This window comes from Leopardus geoffroyi, chromosome C2, assembly GCF_018350155.1.
Source record: "Leopardus geoffroyi isolate Oge1 chromosome C2, O.geoffroyi_Oge1_pat1.0, whole genome shotgun sequence".
Taxonomy (NCBI): domain Eukaryota; kingdom Metazoa; phylum Chordata; class Mammalia; order Carnivora; family Felidae; genus Leopardus; species Leopardus geoffroyi.
The window spans coordinates 90,049,353-90,064,278 of record NC_059333.1 but is presented as its reverse complement, the minus strand read 5'-3'; the positions used below and the strand labels follow the sequence as shown (position 1 = coordinate 90,064,278).

At 37.2% G+C, this 14,926-nt stretch overlaps 1 long non-coding RNA gene across 1 annotated transcript in view; it reads right to left on the bottom strand.

The window, feature by feature from the left end:
- The window catches only part of LOC123611233, a 261,551-nt gene extending 259,867 nt beyond the window's left edge, over window positions 1-1,684 (bottom strand). The window contains exon 1 of the long non-coding RNA XR_006718497.1: window positions 1,536-1,684. This is a non-coding gene — a long non-coding RNA (uncharacterized LOC123611233). The remainder of the gene's footprint in view (window positions 1-1,535) is intronic.
- Between the last annotated feature and the right edge of the window lie 13,242 nt (window positions 1,685-14,926).

Genomic DNA, 14,926 nt, shown 5'->3' with positions numbered 1-14,926 from the left:
CTGGCTGTACCCTCTGCCTGGAGCTAAACTTCATCCAAAAGCACACCCAGCAAAAATTCAACAGATTAATAACTAAGCTCCAAATCTGCTGAGCTTCTAAAAACTTATGAGAAAACATCTTATTAACTGGTAGCTTCTGGGTACTTATCTGTTTCACCCATAGCCATGTAGCCTTCAAGGCAGTGAGTGTCTCCCAAAGGGTGTCCCAGGGTCATCTGTATTAGACTCCTGTAGGTACTTGTTGAATATGCAGATTACTAAACCTCAACCCAGACCTCACAGGTGAACACCCTTATAATGGGTCCCAGGAGTATGTAATTTTTAATAAGTTTCTTAGAGAACAGATTCTTGGGCACACTAAAGTCTCAGAATTATTAGTCTAGGGCCTCAAAGCTAAGGTTTCTCTTAAATATAGTCATTCTGTCCCTTTGTTTTAAGTGCAGGTGGTTAGGCATGGATCACATCTCCAATATTGCTTTCCCCATCCACACTTTGAGCAAGTTTGGCTTGCTCCAATTATATTCAAGTCCTTATTTTATAAGTGAGGAAACAAAAGTTGAGAGCCATTAAATGATTTCCCCAAAATCAGATTTGAAGGCAAGCTTCCTGATTCTCAATCTTGTCTTTCTCTCAAGCTTAATTAGAATCATTAGAAATAAATAGTGCACTACTGTTAGATAGCCCTTTGCAAAAGGAATGAAGAGATTTGTAATAGATCAGCTGATCAGACAGGACAAGTCCTAAGAAATAAAGGGGAAAAAAATCACTGAACTAAATTTAAAAAGATGTGCAATAATTCTGTAATATTTTCCACTCTCTTCCCATAAATTTACTAAAACAATAAAAGGTAGAATTATATCACCTTTTATTGCAAAGCCCTATATTTATGATTTTATGGTGCAGTATAGAGACAGTACAAGTTATTTCTGGGTTTCTTTTGTTTTAATAACAACACATAAAAATTCTTGATGATATTTTGTTTTTGTTTTTGTTTGTAAGAAAGAGCCCTCTACAAGTAACCCTTAATGTGTACTACCACTCAAGTCATGCTTTTCACTCAGATTCACTTTTACTGATGAAATATTAGGTTTTAACTTTCTAAATGTCTTTAAATCTTTTTATTCGCAGTATAGGGAAAAAAGTCTTAAAATAGTTAACTATGAAGAAAAAAGACTTCCAATAATAATTTCTTTCTCTCATTTCACAAATTATCTAGAAATTATATTCATTGCAGTAATAGAGTTGCTCTTCTCTGTCAAATTCAGAACAAAGCTAGCAAATTGAATCCTCAGAAAAAATAAACATGTTTTAAAATATCCACATATACTTAAATATACAAAAACTAAACAATATAACTACAATACTACTCCCATTCCTAGTCTATGACTTGAATCCATGGTCAGTCTGTAACAGGTAGTTTAAGGAAGAGACAAAAGTTCCCAGATACCCTGAGATCTTTCGTCTTTGCTTATACAGTGATGTTTAATGTTTTTACAATGAAAGCCTTACTAGAGATGCCAATTCCAAAAATTTACCTTTTGCCTGGGAAGCCTCCTTGTGAGCCAAGCTCAGATAGTCAAGTATCTCTTTTTGAAAAGCAGAGAGCGAACACTGACTGCTATCCCAAAGGTTGATGAGTGAGGTCACCAGCAAATTCACAGGGAGTTTCAGGGGACCAGGCACCTTCACTGGGGAAACAATGAGATGACCAGTTAGATCTTTATAAGAGACTAAAAACCTTCCATGAAGACTCAATTCCAGATAGCAACAACCCCTCAGGTAGTGTAAGACCTATAGTATTCTGTAGCTGGGAAGTTCTTAGCCTACAGAAATGGAAAACTGGTTTTGTCCTCTAATCTTTGTTTGAAAAGACGTGAGCATGGAGAAGAGGGTACACAGAGAGCACAGAAGACTAGTGATATGGTCCAAGGTTACTAAAACTTAATAAATAGTTCTTACTTCTCAAGTCTTATAGGATGGTAGCAAACCAAACTGAAAGAGTCTTGAGATATCACACAAGAATATGTAAAGGAAAGTCAAAGTCCATATACTCTTTTGTCTTGCAAAATCTCAGAAAAAAAATGTTAGTTTCAGTAACAATCACTGAAGCCAAAATATAAGCAAATTAATCCTCAGATGTTTGAAATTGGCTTTTGTCACCTCCAATGATCTGGCTAAGCTTGACCTCTTGAGAGGTCAAAATAAATGGACTCAAAAGAAAAATGAAAATTTCTTTGCATCACAAGGGGAAAATCTTGTATTGACCACATGCCCACAAAGACCATGGCCTTCCAATGAAAAATAGTAGTCAACCAGGCATCCAAATGTCTGTCTGTGCCTATATATGTGTCTATGTCTCTCTATATCTATATTGACATCTATATGTCCTGACAGTGGGCAGGCTTTTGAGGAGAAAATAGGATGGCAAAATAGGGTGCTTAAATCAGGAAGATCACAAGGACAAAGTGCTACAACAAGAAATATCAGGATAGCAGGGGCTCTGGGCACAGTAAAAGATGTTGATAGAAAGAAAGGGCAGAAACACAAAACTTAGCACAAATACTCCAGCCTCCCAGAGTTAAAATTCTCTAAAATTCACATATTAAAAAAAAAGAGAACTCACATATAGACTGAAAGCATAGCTGTGTAAAGCATTCAACTACTAGACTGGTCATTGTTTCCATTTCCATGGACACAGTTATGGGATGACTCCAACTTTGCTACCTGGCCATCCATCCCAGAAATACACATTTGTATACACAAAACACATTGCCTCCAAAAGGCAAACATTAAACTCACAGTCAAATGTGATTCTCCTTTTTCCTACTTTTACCAAAAACAAAACAAAACAAAACAAAAAAAAAACCCAGCAAATCTCACAATAATCCCTTTTATGACTGATTTCCTTATCTGTACAAATGGAAATTATTACTCTTCTCTCATCTATCCCACTGGGTTGCTTTTCACATGAAGTTACATCTCATAAAGGAAAGCACTTTATAAGGCATAAAGCACAGATACATAGGAAATGTTGTTATTGGTACTGATGAACATTTACACAAGACACTCAGGCAAGACCAAACAAGAGATGCTTCAGTGAATGGAAGCATATGATAGTAGAGAACTGAGAGTAGTAGCTGGAACAATTAGTCTCTGTCCCAGTTCACGTTTTGTTTTTGCTCACTGCCTGCACAATCTATTGTCTATTCAACCACTCCTTCGGGGGAGCAGCTTTGCACCAAGTTGATGATGTGTCACAATAAATTTAATTTTTTTCTTAACCAGTGTGCTCACAAAGCATAGGTCTTTAAAGAATCAGAATTAAATTGTGAATTGGCCCATGGGCTGAACACATAAACATTTTCATACCCAAGAATGATTTCAATTTTCTATTGCCTTCCAAAAATTGCATAGCAGTGTGAGGCTATAGATTATTAGGCTATGATGCACCGTATTTTTTAATTAAAATTAAATTCCAATGATCTGTCAGGCAATCCAAGTGAAATGCACAGTGTAATAAATTCCAGAACTTATTCTCTCTCTCTGTCCATTAGAAAATTGCACTAAAATCCTACACAATACAGTCCTAGAGCTATGCAGAAATGCTTTTTAAAGCCCGTTTTCAAACCATCTTCATTCAAATAAGGACAAACATATACAAATATTTATGCATTTTTCAAATTAACTCATAGAAGAAGAGTACAAAGCATCTTTGGGATTCTTTGGGAATGTTTTGTGCTAATGAACATAATTCGGACACTAATGGTCCAATTTGGTCAGCATTGTTTTTTTTCACCAGCAGCGGTGAAGCTGCAGAACCAGTTTGCTATGGTAGAAAAGAATAGGCCTAGATGTCAGGGAACTGCTTTCTAGCCTGTGTGTTACCAACTTCTATATAACCTTGGCTAACTTCCATAGCTTCTCTGGAACCTAAACTCTTCACAAACATGATACAGGTAGACTCCCTGATATGAAAAGGCCCTATCATAGTCCCTAATTTACCTCCAAAAACTGTTCTTCCCTTTTTTCCATAATAATAAAACCTCCTAGCTTTACCTAGTCTCTTGACTATTCACAATAAAACTCCACTTTCCATCTCCCTTCACAACTAGGCATGGCTATATGGGTACGTTCAAATCAGTGGCACAGGAGTAAAAGTGATTGTGCCCTTAAAGGGAAGCAGCATGCCCTCCCTCCCCTCTTCCATTCCCCTGCCCCACTCCATGGGCTGAAGCAGACATGGTCATGAGTCCTCTTGGGCCACACAGACTAAGACAACATACCCTACTGATGGCACAGCAACTTGATAGAAAGAGCCTGAGTCCCCAACACCATGGAGCTGCCATGCAGACCCTGGCATGCAAATCTGCACTATGACAAAAGGGAGAAATAAACCTTAAGTCATTATTGTTTGGGATGTTTTGGAATTGCTGAACTTAACTATTATGGGTTTGTTTGTTTGTTTTCTGTTTGGAAGGCAATATGATGTAGTGAAATATGACATTTTGAAAACTGTAGATATGAGTTCAATCCTGACTCTACTTCATAACTATGGGCAAATTTCTAAAAACCTCTGAGCCTCTGTTTTCTCATCTCTAGACAATGTAAAGAAACTGAGCCCACTGGACTGCCTAGTAGTTGGTAACTGATCAGTAAATGGTAATGTGATAAGTTTCTATTAACTGGTATAAAATGATAATTGTTCTGAGAACCAACTTGGGAGCATTCGGTTTTGTTGTCTAGGGATAATTTATAGCTCTCCAGATACCAAACTATAGCCACATAATAAGCAGCACATTTAATCGGCTTAACATTCTGAGACCCCTGAGCATGTTTTAATTACAAATCCCATTGCCCTAATCTTATGATCAGAGAAAAGTGTTGTGGTCCAGTATGGAATGGGAGAGCAAAGTCCTCTCTAAGTCCTAGGGTCCTTGTCAGCTCAGAGCATTCTGAGTGGCCATCAAGTCTGCATATCTCTTGTGATTATGTAAAGAGGCTAGGTATTTTTGCAAAAATGGGTATTTGAATAATATAATTTGATGAACAACATCATAACAGATAAATAAATATTTTCTTCCTTTGTGGAGAGTTTTTTTTTAATATCAATCCTGAAATAGTAATATTAAACAAAAAGTTGAAGCCATCTCACTTTTCCATATGCCATTCTCTATTGTCACAAACTCAGCCAAGTCAGGTGGTAAGAAGGGTAATGTAAACTTTCCCTCAGGGGAATGTGTCTTTCATCCCCCACAGGCAAATTTTAAAGCCAATTTGCTGAACACCACAGAGATTTTTTTCACCTTCCCCAAGAAATTCCAGACATTGGTTTAGAATTAAATTACAGAACTGGTCACCTTTACCTGGGAAGAAAACTTTTACATTTGTTCCGAAATGCTTTCCTTCCCTGGTAGGAATAGAGGTCTATCATCATTACCAGCCTTCATCAAAAAGAGTCATGGCACAAAAACATTTCCCCAGAAAGTCTCCAACTATACATCTCTTCTATATTATGACTTGTGTTGAAAATATGTAATCCTTTTTCATTTTAAAATAAATACCTGCCTTACCCTTCAGAGGATTGATACCGAGCTTTGAATTACACTTCAAACAGAAAAAAATTAATGGATAAATGTTAAAATCATTAAATAGATTTTACCTAGGAAATAAAAAGAAAATGACTCATCCCAGGCCATTGTTATATGATGTATCATTTTTTTTGTAGTTTTTTCCTTCAACTAGCATGCATAAGTCTTTTCAGTCTACCTGCTTGTCATCTTTATGTCAAAAGATTTCTCACATCATATTCTTTTTACCACTCAAAACACTTCACTTTAAAATTTTATCACAGGATTTTCTAAGTTTTTTTTTAGGTTATGTCACATAGCACAAAATATAAAAAGCTCCTATTTTTAAAAAGTCGGCTTTAAAAAGAAGAAAAAAAGATTTAACTGACTATCCAGAGTGTATTTTCTGAATTGAATGTATAATCATTCTTCTTAAAATTTCTCATATAGTTCTAAAGCTTGATAGACATTTTGCCTCATTAAAGTTAATGTGACATAACTATAAAAACAAAGAGAAGAAAATGGCATATGAGGGCTTCTTTTTCAGTCCTAAATCCTTTCCCTGAGGCTCTCTTGCTTCGTTCCAGGAGAATTTCTGCTGGAAGAATCCATTTATACTGGAGTTAAAGTTCATTCGCTTTGACACACCTGTGCCATTGCAGAAAGGATTCTTGCCTTCACAGTTTCATCCTGCTCTCTGAATGCTCTTTACTTCCCACTATTGCTTTTGTTTTTACAACTTAAATAAAGAGTTAAATGCATTTCACATGTCACCAAAAATCCTCTACAGACTTTTCTGGTCCTTGTGTAGGTCCTCCTGCCTGTCCAAAAACACTCCATAATCAGATGGGGAAGAGCAGGATGACCACGTTACCTGCTTGTCTCTCTGGAGCTAGCAGGGATGGGAGTCAACACAGATATGGCTTCCTAGAACCCACGCTACAGTCTGGGGAAGGGGGATAAGAAAAGAGAAAGTAAAGCATCCGATACAGGTTTTAGTCTCATGATCTGCAATAACTAGAAATTAGCTATGGACACGAGATTTGCATCTCATCCTACAAAACTTGACAGGAAAAGAATCCTTTGTCTCTTTCATCTGTGAGGATTCCTTCCCAGATCTTTTACTATGGGAGGATTTTCTCCTTCAAATCACACATACTTTACCATATCCCTGAATGCTTTCTCTGGAGCTCAATGTTCAGTAGAAATGGAATGGGTAATAAAGTTTACATTTAAAAGCACTTATCTCAGATTGAAAACAGAATTGTTTTTCTGAATGTAAATAACTAAAATGTGTGTATGTGTGCATCTATGCATACGCGTATGTGTACACCCGTGTGTATATCTGTGTGTGTGTGTGTTAGCAAATTTCTCTGACAGAGTTGGTATTAAATCACTATATCACATTTCTGTATCTTATAGTTTTGTCAGGTTAAAGGTGGAGCAGATTATATATCCAGCTCAGTTGAAATCATCAAGCACTTGAAAACTCATTTTTTTAAAAAATGCCATTTAACTACTTGAGTCTAAAGAGGCCAAAAACAGTGATGTGCAAGACTTGGTTGTCTGAGAAAGTTACTAATGAGTTAGTATGTCTGTGTTTAATTCTCAACAACTGACTTGAATCTGACCACAGCACCCCAGGGGCAGAGCCTAGAACTGTAATTAAGGTATATAGATGGTCCAGCTCAGTGCAGTTATACTAACAGGTCTATACTAATTCTAGGCTTTGGATGTTCATTACTTCATTCACAACCAGTGATTTATTTTATTTATTCCAGTTTATATGACCTGAACATGAGGAAACTAAAAATAATGGAGAATAAGGGAGGAACTCTAATGTGTTTTCAATGTCTGGTACATATACTTCACTTTTGTTAATCCATAATACTTCTATTAACCCAAATTCACAAATAAGGAAATTGAGGTTCGGCGAGGCTATGTAACCAACCAAGACTGCATAATTAGTAAGTGGCAGGGGAAAGATGAGAACACAGATCTGCCTCATACTAAATCTCATGCTGTTCATGATACTGGGTTCTTCCCAGAAGGTTGCCTTTGTATTTGACTGCTATCTAACTTAAGACATAACACCAACTGTCCTAACTGGCTCTGAACACAAGTAAGTGATGACCATCCTCAATGTCCTCCACTAAAACCTTGAAGTAAGCTTAGCTTTTCCATAAGAATCACAAAATTCACTTTATGGATCTGACAAATGGGTTAAGGTACAGGGCACAGTCTCTCTATGAAATGACCTAGGATGAGAAAAAAAGCAACCTGAAAAACTATCAACCCATACTATGATGTACTGGCTACTAGACAATCGAGAATGCAGTCCCAAAGACCTGGATGAGGACCTTAATGGGCTACCACTTCTTTCTAGTATCATTCAAAACAGTATCTACATTGAAAAGTTCATACTTGTCAGATCAAAACATTTTGAGCCAGCACGACATTCGATAGGTAAGAAACTATTAGGTAAATAATATAATTCATATTTTGTTAACACCTTACCAAAAATGGCTCTTCTTTCTTTTTCCTCACCTCTAAAAGATTCTAATATTTACAATATTTATTCAGTGTTTGCCAAATAGAAAGGAATTCGCCTGAAGAGACAGGTCCTTCTTGATTATTTCCCCCAAACCCATAGTATCTATGTTTTTACAACATGTTCAGAATGGACATACCATTCACGGCAGTATGTAAGAACTCAAGGAAGACTGACCTAGGGGCAGCATCACATTTCAAGGAATTACAGAATCCTACTTTACTCTCTGCACCCACTCTTCAAAACTGATTCCTATCCATACCACTCACTCAACTTTCCAATTAACACCCTATTCATGTTTCAGATTCTATCAAAAACTAAGAAAGTGTCAATAAAACCCAACCTTCAGCAATTTGGGCTACCTCATCATTAGAATATAAATATTAAACCACTTGTTTCTGATTCCTTAACTGGCAGCTCTGTACTCATTAAAATGTACACAAACAAGCAGGAATTATATAATTATTAGGTTTACCCTAATAATAACCCGAACTATTTCAGTGTCAAACAATACCCATTCAGTTAGGATTAAATGGTAGCTGGGGAATATCTTTTCAAATCATCATTGATAGCTACATGAAGCAGGGACAACTGGGATCAGTGGATTATTTATTTCATATGGTCAGCTAGCTGATTAACAGTGACATTTTTATCTCATCTCCAGCTTGTTTTCTCTTGCTTCTTTATTTCTTAGATGTCTGTTCTTCTCCAAATTTTGATATAAGGTATATAAACATCATAAATGCTAGCCTAAGGAAAACATTAGGAAAATAAATGGACTACGACCATAAAAAAATTTTATTGTATATTTCAAAGCCAAATTTAATCAACTTTGGCGTAATCTCTAATTTGGGAGTATGATACTCATTTACTTATCTAGGCTATTTTTTATCCGGCAAACAAATATCTCTTTTCTATGCTAGGTATGGGTAAAGAAGAAGGTTGAATCGTACACAATCCTTACTCTCAGAAAATTCCCAGTCTAATGGAGGAAACAGAAAGGATATCAGTTATTTATTTCCACAAAATAGTCTTCTGACATCTAACCACAAAACCCAGTTGCATAAAGCAATAAGCATGCATTTATTAAAATGACAAGTCTGTGGGTCAGTGATACAGTCTAGACTGTAAATAATACAGTTACTCTGTACTCAGCTAGGCTTGCTCACATGTCGGGAGGTCAACTGACTGTTGGCTGATCTAGACTGTCTTTGGCTGTTAGAATTGGGACAAATTGGTACACTCCACATGTATATCATCCTCCAAGAAGCTAACCCAGCATATTCTCAAGGCAATGAAAGAAGTAGGAAAGTACAACCAGAAATACTCAAGTACTTTTTCTAGACTCTGTGTCATGACTGATAACATTCCCTTGGCCAAAGCAAGTCACATAGCCAAACTCAGAATCAAAGAGCAAGGACATAAATTCTGCCTCTTGTTCAGAAGACCCTTAAAGTCACATGCCAAAGGGCACAGATATGGGGAAAGGTAAAGAATCAACACCATCATTACAATGCACTGAAGAAGAATGAACAAACAAGAAGATATCCTCTTATTCTAAATCAAGGGGATGAGTATTACAATGGAGGTAGAAAAGAATACTATATATGGGAGCTCAGTGGAAGGTCTAAATATCTCTTTCCAGAAAACCAACAAAGTTTTAACTAAAGAAGTGATAGTCAAACTGGCTTTTAAAGGCTGACTATCTAAGAAGGCAGAAAGAAGGGCCATTTCTGAAAGAAAACACACATATTAAGTCACAGGGATATGATTAAACATAGTGTGCTGGGATAGAACTAAGAACGAAAATTAGAAATAGCGTGGGTAATTTAGGTAGAACCAGAGAGAGAGCTTTGGTATGGTAATATACCATTCCGTTTCACCCAGTTTACTTGGTTGTAAACCTCTGAGGGACAAAAGTTACATCTTCTGTCATCTCTGTACTATCCATAGTGCCTTACACATAGAGAGTAGTCAATAAATGTTAGCTAGACTGATTTCTACATTACTAGTGGAAAAAATCATAAACTGACTGTATCATGGAGATGAAGTGGTAATGAACAAACACATTTTGACAAGCAAGTACAAATCTCGAAGTTACCTTGTTCCATATCTAGTTCAAAACTTTCAAATCTTACCTACTAAAATCCTTAAGCAGATTTTTGGACTTCATTAATTTGAACTTTATTAAAAGGATATGAAAATTGGATTTTTGTGCTTTACTGCTCCTTGGGAATTTAGTAGTTAAGAATTGGGTTATATCCAAATTGGGGGTATCTCCATGATATCAACTTTGGCTATTTGGGTTTATTTCACAAGCCCCAATGTTGGACAATATGAGAGAATGCAATTTAAGAAGAGATATAATATAGGAAGTAGATTTTAGGCTAAGGTACTATTCTAAATCTTTTCAAAGGCCATCTAAGAACCAAAACTAAACTTCCCATCAGTGGTCCCAGGAAGATACCCAGAATGAAATGAATAGTAACACTGAGTGAGTTGCATCACAAAGACTACAGCTGGGCTTCCCTGCTCTGCTGATGATCTCTCCTTCAGAGAGGGATAAACACACTGCCATTTTATCATGAATTTAGAGATTAAGCCCACAGGTTAGGAGGGAAAAATGGAGAATGTTTAGGTAGAGACCTTTAGTCCCCTTACTTCAAAAATTCCATGAGGTTACTTCCACTGATATAACACTCCAGGTCTCCCTTCATGTTGCTCCTTACTGATTTTTCCCAATGAAAGGAGAAATAACTTACCTGCTTAGTAGGTGCTACACATCTTATGATGTAGAGCTAATCAATTTAAAAGCTACTAGTTTGGGCTCAAAAGGCAAGATAAGTTGGACAATAATGATTCTAAGGGTGTCTATTCTGCCATCCCAAACTTCATAGAGTATTTAAACATCTAGACTTAGAAAGGGTGTTGTTAGCAAGTCCATTTGTCCAAGTTCTCCAATCAACTTTATCAATAATAAAGCTACTATGTTGATCACCAGCTAACCTAGTATCTGATTTTCAGTTGGTTCCAAAGATATAAAGGGAAGAAGGGGGTATTACTTTTTGTTCTTCTAACTCTAAAAGCATATGTTCTGTCTTATCTACCTTATTGTTCCCCACAGTGCTAGAATGGTGTCACACATAGTGGATGCTCAAAAAAATTGTTCAGTTGATGACAACAGGAATTTAACATCAAAGTACAATCCATTCCTTGATGTAAGATCTCTTGGGTTCCTTTTAAGAAAGGTAGAGTTCCTCTTAGTGTCACCGGTCAACATTTTCTTCCCTACATATTGGTTCAATTTCTCAAGTGCTAATGGTACATGCAACTCCTTTACCTATCCATGGGACACTCTGTAACATGGTGACCACAAAGACTTATTCAAGGCTTTGTCACCTTTTGTAATAAAAAGGTCTTTATGAAAAAACTGCTAGAATTGACTCCTGAATTCAGCAAAGTTGCAGGATATAAAATCAATGCACAGAAATCGGTTGCATTCCTATACACCAACAATGAAGTGACAGAAAGAGAAATCAAGAATTGATACCATTTACAGTTGCACCAAAAACCATAAAATACCTAGGAATAAATCTAACCAAAGAGGTGAAAAATCTATATGATGAAAACTATGCACTAAAAGAAATTGAAGACAACACAAAGAAATGGAAAAAGATTCCATGCTCCTGGATAGGAAGAACAAATATTGTTAAAATGTCGATACTACCCAAAGCAATCTACATATTCAATGCAATGCCTGTCAAAGTAATACCAGCATTCTTCACAGAGCTAGAACAAATCATCCTAAAATTTGTATGGACCCAGAAAAGACCCCGAATAGCCAAAGCAATCTTGAAAAAGAAAACCAAAGCAGGAGGCATCACAATCCCAGACTTCAAGCTATACCACAAAGCTGTAATCATCAAGACAGTATGGTACTAGCACAAGAACAGACACTCAGATCCATGGAACAGAATAGAGAACCCAGAAATGGACCCACAAATGTATGGCCAACTAATCTTTGACAAAGCAAGAAAGAATATCCAATGCAATAAAGACAGTCTCTTCAGCAAGTGGTGCTGGGAAAACTGGACAGCGACATGCACAAGAATGAACCTGGACCACTTTCTTACACCACACACAAAAATAAACTCTAAATGGATGAAAGACCTCAATGTAAGACAGGAAACCATCAAAAGCCTCGAGGAGAAAGCAGGCAAATACCTCTTTGATCTTGCCCGCAGCAACTTCTTACTCAACATGTCTCCAGAGGCAAGGGAAACAAAAGCAAAAATGAACTACTGGGACCTGATCAAAATAAAAAGCTTCTTCACAGCGAAGGAAACAATCAGCAAAACTAAAAGGCAACCGACAGAATGGGAGAAGATATTTGCAAATGACATATCAGATAAACGGTTAGTATCCAAAATCTATAAAGAACTTATCAAACTCAACACCCAAAAACCAAATAATCCAGTGAAGAAATGAGCAAAAGACATGAATTGACACTTCTCCAAGGAAGACATCCAGATGGCCAACCAACATATGAAAAAATGCTCAACATCACTCATCATCAGAGAAATACAAACCAAAACCACAATGAGATACCACCTCACACCTATCAGAATGGCCAACATTAAAACTCAAGCAACAACAGATGTTGGAGAGGATACAAAGAAAGAGGATCTCTTTTGCGTTGTTGGTGGGAATGCAGACTGGTGCAGCCACTCTGGAAAACAGTATGGAGGTTCCTCAAAAAACTAAAACTAGAACTACCCTACAACCCAGCAATTGCACTACTAGGCATTTATCCACAGGATACAGATGTGCTGTTTCAAAGGGACATAGGCACCCCCATGTTTATAGCAGCATTCTCAACAATAGCCAAAGTATGGAAAGAGCCCAAATGTCCATTGATGGATGAATGGATAAAGAAGATGTGGTACATATATATACAATGGAGTATTACTCGGCAATCAAAAAGAATGAAATCTTGCATTTGCAACTATGTGGATGGAACTGGAGGATATTATGCTAAGTGAAATTAGTCAGTCAGAGAAAGACAAAAGTCATATGACTTCACTCATATGAGGACTTTAAGAGACAAAACAGATGAACAGAAGGGAAGGGAAACAATAATATAAAAACAGGGAGGGGGACAAAACAGAAGAGACTCATATATGGAGAACAAACTGAGGGTTGCTGGAGGGGTTGTGGGAGGGAGGATGGGATAAATGGGCAAGGGACCTTAAGGAATCTACTCCTGAAATCATTGTTTTACTATATGCTAACTAATTTGGATGTAAATTTTAAAAAATAAAAAATTAAATTAAGGGGCGCCTGGGTGGCGCAGTTGGTTAAGCGTCTGACTTCACCCAGGTCACGATCTCGCGGTCCATGAGTTCGAGCCCCGCATCAGGCTCTGGGCTGATGGCTCAGAGCCTGGAGCCTGTTTCCGATTCTGTGTCTCCCTCTCTCTCTGCCTCTCCCCCGTTCATGCTCTGTCTCTCTCTGTCCCAAAAATAAATAAACGTTGAAAAAAAAATTAAATTAAAAAAAACAAGATATTTATGGATTTAAAATACCACCATTTGAAAAAATAAATAAATAATATACCACCATCTGTGCTCAATACAGGAATTTCACAGAAACAACCAGAGCCAATTTCAATAAAACACTAAACCTTTATCACTCTGTTGTCTCTAGTAGCTCATTGAAAGCTTGCCAAATGCTACTCTTTTTTTCCAAAAAGAAAAGAAAAGAAAAGAAAGGAAAGGAAAGGAGGAAGGAAGGAAGGAAGGAAGGAAGGAAGGAAGGAAGGAAGGGAGGGAGGGAGGAAGGAAAGGAGGGAGGAATAAAAGAAAGAAAAAGAGAAAGAGGGAAAGAGAGAGAAAGAAAGAAAGATATGCATGCCTGTAATTTTTCCAATTCTCTGTAGAATTTCAGGTAGTTCTCAATTATTGAAATAACCTCTGAATAACCAAAAAGTTCTCAAGTCTTTGCCAAGAGAAAATGTAGTATGTTGCAAAGAGCTCTTTGCAATAAAGTTTAAGTCCAGCTCCATATAAAATAGAGATTTATCAAAGCCAGGTGACAGATTGGATAAAATAGTAAAAAGGAAACTATTGAAGTAATTTGAGCAAGAAGAGGATAGGTGGAAGGGCAGGTAGACATATAAGCATGATACCCATGGCTTACCTTCAAAGTATGGACTGAAGCTTGGCCCTTGCTGAGAAATGCTGCATGAGAAGGGTATGTTCTGTGTGGCCCATTCACTGCTACTAGCCCAGTGTACAGCTTGGTAAATTAACCCAAAACACATACATTGGAGTTAACAGAACTATAAATATTAGGAAAGCGCCCCAAATTGCTTCCTTTTATTAGTCCAAGCAAGTCTATAGGTCTGATAACTCTACACATAAAAGACTTTAAAGCCAATCAGTAAAGGGATGCCTGGATGGCTCGGTCAGTTAAGGATCTGACTCTTGATTTCAGTTCAGTCATGATCTCACTGTTGTTTATGGGATGGAGCCCTGCATCAAGCCCTGCACTGACAGTGTGGAGTCTGCTTGGGATTCTCTCTCCCTCTCTCTCTACCCCTCCCCACTAGTGCACACGTTCTCTCTCTCTCTCCCCCTCTCTCTCTCTCTCTCTCAAAATAAATAAATACATTTTAAAAAGCCAATTAATTAATTGGTATTGGGTAACTGCTGGGTGTTATGAATTCTGTCATGAAGATGAAGGAGACAACCTGCCCTCAAGTTGCATAGTCAAGTGGTGAGATAGACACATGTTTCAAGCAAGTTCT